Below are 6,891 nucleotides of genomic sequence, written 5' to 3'. Positions count from 1 at the left end.
CTCCAGTGTTCTCATTCTGTTCCAGATGCTGAAAGGAAGCCGTTTGCAGAGGTGGGGAAACAGGTGCTGGGGATATGACTTGGAGGCTAAAAGCATATGCTGTTCTTGCAGAGAAGCCTGGTCCCCGGAACCTGAGCCTGATAACTCACTACTACTTGTAACTCCAGTTCCAGGGGATCCTAGGTCCCTGGCGTCTGTAGGTACAGCACATGCATATACACAAGCGTGTGTGCGCGCACACACACACACACACGCACACGCACACGCACACGCACACACACACACACACACACAGAAAGAAGTCTGGACAGTAAGATGGGTGGGTGAGCATTGGGAGGCAGAAACTTTTGCTGTATTTCTTCTAGATTTTGTCCGTATATATGAACATATATTCATACAGTACACCTAACCTTATCCTGTCTTGTCAGAGGCCAAAACAGCTTTATTATCAACCAATGAGAGAAATACATATTCACAGTGTACAGAAGGACCATCCCACAGCAGCTGGCCACTGGGGCTAAAGCTCGGTGAGTAAAGTGCTTTCCTTGCACAAGAACTGAGTTCATTCCCCAGAATTCACTTCACACACACAAAAAGCACTGAGGTGGCACACACACACACACACACACACACACACACACACACACACAGAAAAAGAAGTCTGGACAGTAAGATGGGTGGGTGAGCATTGGGAAGCAGAACCTTTTGCTGTATTTCTTCTAGATTTTGTCCGTATATGTGGACATATATTCATACAACACACACACACACACACACACACACACACACACACACACACACACACCAGGTCTAACTCAGGGTCTCTTACAAGCTAGCCAAGCACGCTACCAAAGAGCTTAACCCCTAGCTTGTTGATTATTTTCTATGTTGCAATGCTAATTTTCTGTTTTGTTTTTCTTGTAAGAAGATGATTTTTAACTCTGTGTGTGTGTGTGTGTGTGTGTGTGTGTGTGTGTAAGAGGTTGAGCTAGCATCTCAAGGTGCTCACGTGGAAGACAAAGGACAGTGGTGGGACTCAGTTCTCTCCTCCCACCATATGGATTCCAGAGGTGACACTCACATCATTACCCTTGCACAGCAAGCAGCTTTACTCAATTTTTAAACTGAGACAGGATCTCACGATATAGCCTAGGATGGCCCAGAGCTGGTGGCAATCCCCCTGCTTCTGTCCCTCAATTAGTAGGACTATAGGCATGTACTAGCATGGTGAACTTCTTATTCAATTACTTTACATTTTATTTCCAGTTCCTTTAACCTAATGTCTGACATTGCTGCTTTTCAAAACTATCTTCCTGCATCACTCACGCTAAATCCCACACCCTTCTAAAGCCTTCCCTCCTCACCCGGTCTTCCATTATCTACTTTCACTCGCTGACTCCACACTTAGTATTCAAAGCACGTAATCTCCATCTTACAACATGCTACCCTGTTCACTAATTATTGGAATCACTCAATTTGGCCCTTGAATCTACGCTAATTATCGTATGCTAATATACGAAATCACACCTTACCCTAATTCTTCATGTGTGTGCCTTCTTCACTCTGATCTCCAGCTCTACCGGCAATTTCCTGTAAGCCAGTCCTATGCTATGCTTCTCTCACACCTTTAAGGAAGAAGACCGTAGTGTTAGACATAGGATCGGCATTTGCTAAGTCCTTGCATCTTCCCTTTGGAGGATGCCAGCAATCTTGTGCTTCAGGGAACTGACTGGAAATGGAAAAACACTTTAGAGGTTAAAGTGATCTATATAAATCGTCAAGTAAGCCGGTCCAGCCATCTCCTCAGCACAGCCTGTGCTCTCCAGGAGAGAATATTGCCATGTATTAGAAAGGTCTCCAAAATCCTTCCAAGAGATTGCCTGACATATTCAAGACTAAGCACTATATATCAAGGGCTGGAGATGTGGTTCAGTTGGTGGAGTGCTTGCCAAGCATATGTGAGTCCCTGTGTTCCATCCCCAGAACGATCAAGACTGAGCATGGTGACTCATGCCTGTAACGCCAGTGCTCAGGAGGTGAAGGCAGGAAGATCAGGAGTACAAGGCCATCATTGGCTACGTAGTAAGTTCAAGGCCAGCCTGGGACCCACGAGACCCTGTCTCAAAATAAAACACAACCTGAACCTCATCCCTAGAAGGTCTGAAGTCAGTGGATGGATCAGGGTCAGGACCTCGATGTCCTTCTAAACAAACTCTTTCAGACCACTAACCCAGCCCTCCTCCAACTGTAAGACAAATGTTAAGCAGAGCTCGGGAGCCTCCTGGCAAACTACCTGAGCTGAAGCTACTGCATGGTTTGGGTTAGAAAGAACCTCTGTAGAGAAGGACAGAAGATGTGGCTTGCCTAGCGTGTGTCTCCATCCCCAGCATTGCATGGCAATGGTAACATAAGCTTGCAATCCCCAGCTCTTCAGGAGGTAGAGGCAGGAGAAGCAGAAATTCAAGGTCATCGTCAACTACGTGAGAGGCTAGCCTGAACTACATGAGATCCTGTCTAAAGCACCCTTCACACATCCTCTAACAATGGGTACTGCTGATAGCGCAGGATACTGATTTGGAATGCACCCTCTGTAGCCAGATTGTCAGAATTCAAACTACAGCCATATACCATGACTTTTATGAAGATGGAGAGAGTCCTGGGCTCCAACCCCAGCACCACATAAACCAGGTATGGTGATGTACCCCTGTAATTCCAGAACTTGGGAGATGGAGGCAGGGGGATTAGAAATTCATGGTCATCTTTGGCTACATTGTGAGTTCAAGGCCAACTTGGGCGACTTAGTGGGACATTACCTCAGGGAGGAAAAAAAAGACAGAAAGATGTTTTAACATGTATAGTGTTCAAACACTGGCTCACTGTAAGTATCATGGATCTGTTTGTTAATTAATGCTCCAACAAGCCATGCATTGTATAGCAATGTTTGGGTCCATGTCTGACCTCATCTATGACAGCAGTCTCAGGAGATTATACAGCCCAGTGATGTTTGAGTGAGTTTACTCTGTGACTTTAGTGAAATGAAACTGCCTAATGCTATGATTCTCAAATGTGCCCATGTCCTTACGTAACCTGTGATTGTTGTGGAATATTCCTTTACACTATGTGAAGATGTGTCACTGTGATTGGTTTAATAAAAAGCTAAATGGCCAAGAGGTAGGCAGGAAGAGGTTAGGCGGGACTTCTGGACAGAGAGAGCTCTGGGAAGAAAGGCAGAGTCACCAGCCAGACACAGAATAACCAGGATGGGCAGAATGGAGATGAGGTAATGATCATGTGGAAGAACGTAGATTTAAAAATATGGGTTAATTTAAGTTGTAAGAGCTAGTTAGAAATAAGCCTAAGCTAAGGCCGAGCTTTTGTAATTAATAATAAGTCTCCGTGTCATTTTTTTGTGAGCTGGTGGCCCAAAAAAGAAAGGTCCATCTACATGTGATCCTGTCTGTTCCCCAGTGTGCATTGGGGGCACGGAGAAGAGAACAGAATAGAACAGAAGAGAGGAGAGGAGAGGAAAGTAAGAGTGAGCATTTCTAGAAAAGACATTTCTAGGACCTGGTAAAATAAAGGAAAAAAATAGGATGCCGTCCATTGAGGAGTTCACAGTCTGTTTCCCATTATGGGATTTTGCTCTCTGAGTTTGCATTGACTTGTTTATTTGTAACTAGTTAGTCATTTGAACAGCATCTTACTAACATGAAGCTGAAACTGGCCTTGAATGCTACACCCTCCTGCCTCAGCTTCCCATTGTTGGGAGGACAAGCATGAGCCCCATGTCTGCCTTGAACTGTGAATTTATCGTGTTGACTAATGGATTGATTTTTCAAGACAGCATCTCTTTGCACAACTCTGATTGGCCTGGAACTCCATATGTAGACCAGGCTGGACCAGAACATTTTTCAACCTTCCTGAGTACTGAGATTATAGGCATTGGCCACCACACCCAGTTTTGTGAGTTACTAAACTTAACATGTTTTACCGTCACAGCTTGGTCCCCTGTTGTTGTTCTCAGGCCCACAGGATGCCTTTTTTTTTTTTCTTCCACCAAGGCAACTTTACCTCTACAAATGGAATATCTCAGCCTCCTTTGCCATCTGGTTTCTGGTGAATTCCCTCCAAAGACAGGCCCTGGCAGAAGATTCTGGAAGTCATAACAGCTGGGTCATCCCTTCCCCTGCCTTCCACCAGCTCTTGCCCCATCTCTGCCTTCTGCGGCCTCTCATCAGAGCTGAGCATCTGGGCCCCACCAGGTGAGACAACTCCTGGGGTCTAATAACTTCCCCTCTGTCTCGATGGGTTGCACCAACTGTGTGTGGGCAGAGGTGGCAGATGGCCTCTGTTGCTTATCTGAGATGAATCACCAGCCCTCCTGGCTTCCCAGCTCTGCCTGTATTTGACAGCTAGTTCCCTGCCTTTGACTGCCTCCCACTAAAGTAGCTGGTGTGAGCCCTTGTGTCCTCCACCCTTACACACACACACACACACACACACACACACACACACACACACACACTGGTGTCTGATGGATAGACACTGATAACGCCCTCCCTCCTCTCTGAACCTCTCATTCTAGTCGTTCAGAATCCTCTTCATAGGCTGGGATTATCCAAGTGGATATTAACCAAGCCTCTTCTTTAACGGTTAACCAGAAAAGCAGTTCTCAACGATGTAGTAAACAAAACCAAAATAAAGTTAAAGCCCAAAGCAACAGCATGATAAATTGGTTCAAACGCTGGTTTGGTTTGTTTTTGATAAAACTGCTAAAGTAAACAAACTGACAAATATAATTAAGGGAACATTTTTAATTAGAAATGAGAAAGGAGATAAGATAATTTATAGAAAATACTTTTCACCTAAATCTAAAGAGACTGTTACACATACTTATAAACAGATACACATTGAAATCCTTGGTGAAATAATTTCTAGAAAGATATAGGTTATGAAGAAGAATCTAGGAAATATAGTCCTAGAAAGTATAACAATCATCAAGAAGCTGAGAAAAATTATTCAATAACGACGCAAAAATATAGTTGGTCTCAATATTTCCATCCAGATAATGTTGAGATTTTTTTAAGAAATGGTGTTGGGAGATTGACCATAGCCCCACAAATCTGTAATCACAGCACTCTGGAGGCTGAGACAGGAGGCAATCAAAGGTAGAGAGTCTAAGGGTAGCTTGGGCTACATAGCAAGACTCTGGAGAGAGAGAGAGAGAGAGAGAGAGAGAGAGAGAGAGAGAGAGAGAGAGAGAGAGAGAGAGAGAGAGAGAGAGAGAGAGGGAGAGAGAGGGAGAGAGATTAAACAAACGAAACATCTGTGGTAGTCAATGTTGATTGTCAACTTACTTGACAGGGTCTAGGATCACCTTGGATACAAAGTTTCAGACATGTCTATAAGGGAGTTTCTAGGCTGGGTGAAATGAAGTGGGACTATACTCCCAGAATGAAGGCAGCATCATTCCATGGGCCCAGGTCCTGAACTGAAAATTGAAAGCAGAGAGAGAGGGACCTGAGCACCAGTACCCATCACTCTCTGACTCCCCATGGGAGACCTAGATTTGGGGGATGTGGAGATGTGGGGTGGCTTGGGAGGGAGGGCTGGGAGGTGGGGAGGAGGGAGGAGGGAGGAGGTGGGATCTGTGGGTGGTATGTAGAGTGAGTAGAAAATTTCTTAATAAAGAAAAATGAAAAAAATTGTCTTCTGCACACACACACACACACGCACGCACACACACACACACACACACACACACACACAAAATGTAGCAGTTCCTGAATTCACATCATCCTTGTACAGAGGCCACTGTCTCCTACATGTGTTGCTGATGTAAACCTGAGGAACAGTAACTTCATAGCACAGGTTGAAAGACAGCAGAGAGAATTGTCTGTACAATATAAAAGTAAACAGCTACTTGACACAGCTACTCGGTGCGACTAGAAATCAAAGAGATGATATCCAGAGAAAACATTCACAACAGATGAAACAAAGTGTTCGTGTCGATGACATATAAACAACCAACACACATGAATACAAAAAAGGTAAGCCTCTAATACATAAGCTGAGAAAGAAGTTGACAAATCACGGCGGGGGAAAAAGGAGAGACAATATCAGTAAATCAACATGTGCAAAAATTGTTCAGTTTTCGCTGGGCGTAGTGGCACACACCTGTAATCCCAGATGTAAGCAGGGGGGATCAAGAGGTCAAGGTAATCTTTGGTGGCTACATATGAAGTTCAAAGCCAATCTGCACTACAGAAGAGCCTGTCTAGAGGGGAGAAAAAAGATAACGGAAGTTTTTCTTGTGATCCAAGAAATGTCCATTCACAGGGTGTTGTAACCCCTGATGCCAGGAATATTTTACAAAGTGAAAGGTTGCCGCAATATGAAGAGAAACTAGAGTATGACCATTAGTGTTCTATTACATTTTATCTGTTTATTTTGTGTTGGGGGACACAGTGTGGTTCACCATCACTGGTGGAAGTCAAAGGACAAATTACAGGAACCGGTTTTCCTGCCATGTGAGTCTCTGGGTTCAAACTCAGGTCACTAGCCTTGGCAGTGGGCACCTGTACCAGCCAAGCCAGCTTGTTGGCCCAATGAGGGCTGTTATGGAAGTCGTCTGGTATAGAGCATTGGATAAAGGAAGCAACTCAGACAGTCCTTGAACTTGGAGTTTGGCTCAGACTAGCCCCCAGCACTCAATCTTCCTTCCTTTGTACCCCAAGTACTGAGATTGCAGGTATATAACCCCACACCCTTAGGGAATATTTAGGGATTAAAGAAATAATAAAGCTACTTACACTATTCATTGAAAAATTATTCTGACAATCTGAATAAAGACATTTTAATTCGACAACAGTGGAATTAAGGAAGGATTAT

The sequence above is a fragment of the Peromyscus eremicus genome, chromosome 23, assembly GCF_949786415.1.
Source record: "Peromyscus eremicus chromosome 23, PerEre_H2_v1, whole genome shotgun sequence".
NCBI classification, from domain to species: Eukaryota; Metazoa; Chordata; class Mammalia; order Rodentia; family Cricetidae; genus Peromyscus; species Peromyscus eremicus.
The sequence above is the reverse complement of the archived record's forward strand: the minus strand, read 5'-3'. Positions refer to the sequence as shown.